Here is a 2057-nt window from a genome sequence, read left to right as displayed (position 1 = left end):
ATGATCCCTCCATTGGGGCCCTCTTTTCTGATCGCCCTATCATCTCATATCGCCGACCACCTAATCTGCGTAACCTCCTTGTTCACAGCTCCCTTGACCGCCCTCAACAACCATCCACACCAGGCACTTTCCCTTGCAACAGAGCTCGCTGTATCACCTGCAAATACACAGCCACCACCACACTCATTCAAGGCCCCTCAGGACAATTCCGGATCACCCAGACAGCATCTTGTACCTCCAGCAACCTTATTTACTGTATCTCTTGCAGTAAATGCCCAGCCATCTACATTGGAGAAACAGGAAGGAGACTCGGAGACCGTTTCAGAGAACACGTCAGGGCTGTAAAGATTAAAGATCTCTCCAAGCCCATTGTTTCTCATTTCACCTCTGACGGCCACGACCACTCTAATCTCTCCGTCTGTGTTCTCAAAGACGGTTTTCCAAACTCATACATCAGAAAGACCACCGAAACTAAAATTATTCTGCAGCTAGGATCACACCTTCTCCCTTCCCTTAACGACAGACTACTGTTCTTTTAAATTTTCTCCATTCATTGGAAGTTTCATTTCACACCTCTCTGCACCCATTCTGACTTAACACCTCTTGATTGGCCTCTCTTTCTGTCCCCTGCTCCCGCCTCTCACTCCTCCTCCCTCCCAACCTTTGTTCTCCCGCTACTTTACCTTTGCCTACTGCCCTGTCTCTCTCACACCTGAAGAAGGCTCCACGGCCGAAACGTTGTGTTCTCTTTCTTCTTTTTTTCAGCATGGAATAAACCTATTACTTGTTCCTTTGCAGCCTACGCATGCTGACGCAGCTACCCACCTGAACTACTACCATTTAATACTAAGCCTTCTTAATGCAGGACTTTATCAAAAAAGTCACGTCTGTGTGAGTGGGGGTGGGGTATTAGTGTTATGCACACAGGCGTTACAGCCTTTTCAGTTTTAACGTTGCCTGCTGGTTTCGAATTTCACTCCAATAACCCCTTGTGCACAAAAACATGATAGCACTAATAGCCATATCTGAGAGGCAGTGGAGCAGAATATTGAAAATCTACAGTGGCCAAACAAATTAACTGGATGACTCACAAGCAAATAAATAAAATACACATATTTCACGAAAGCATGTGCTGTAGCTTTTGAATCTGAAAAGGCAAGTTCATAAATGTTTCACATGTTGGGGGGGACACATGGCCAGTCCCTGATTTTTCTTTATCTGTCTCCCTCGGATAGATCTTATCATCATCCATTTATAAAAACCTTTTAACGTGTGGTTTTACAAGCGCAGTACTATTATTTCACCAGCATGGACGTACTGTATTACCCCGGGATACGAAGAATGAAAACACGGGCCTATCTCAGAACAGGAAGAACAGGAGACCACCAGCCCGAAGGTTATTTACCGCTGTATGCAAGCGCCAGACGCCGACCGAAGACATTCTGTGCCTTAGCGCTGCTGGGCAGGCGGCTGTGGTTGAATGAAATCACCTTTTGCACATGGAGGAAACTCGGAGACGCGGTTATCAAAGTAATCCAAACTCAATGCACTGGAGCGAGAGGCGAATCTTCCACTGTAGCTCCCCGGCCTCCGGCGACACCGAGGGAAGCACGAATTAAAACTAAGAAACTGTTCTGAGGTTTATTTTTTCCCCTCATGTTGCCTGTTTAATATTGAACCAGAGGTGCGTCGTAAGTCACCTGCAGAGCAGTTGGTTGTTTTGTGATTTTTTTTAAACTCGGGTATTCAATAATGCCAGTGTTCTGCCGAGTACCCCCTCACGTCTCCGCTAAAACCAGAGTATTGAGAATCGCTGCTCTAGACCTCTGACTGTGGGTGGCTCGCACAGTACTTAATTTAAGCCCAACGGGCACGGCTAAGAAGGGAGGAATGGTGTGATCACCAACTGTAATGAAATTTCTATTCTGGTCAATTAATGCCTGCTGTAGACAACGGAACTATTCAGAAACACTTTTGGTCTTCAAGACAAATGTCAAACTAATGATAATTTCGTCTGCATTCATGTTTTAGTTTTAATGCAGTAACGTTTCTTCGGA

The sequence above is a fragment of the Atractosteus spatula genome, chromosome 14 (assembly GCF_055471065.1).
Source record: "Atractosteus spatula isolate fAtrSpa1 chromosome 14, fAtrSpa1.hap1, whole genome shotgun sequence".
Taxonomy (NCBI): Eukaryota; Metazoa; Chordata; class Actinopteri; order Semionotiformes; family Lepisosteidae; genus Atractosteus; species Atractosteus spatula.
The sequence above is the reverse complement of the archived record's forward strand: the minus strand, read 5'-3'. Positions refer to the sequence as shown.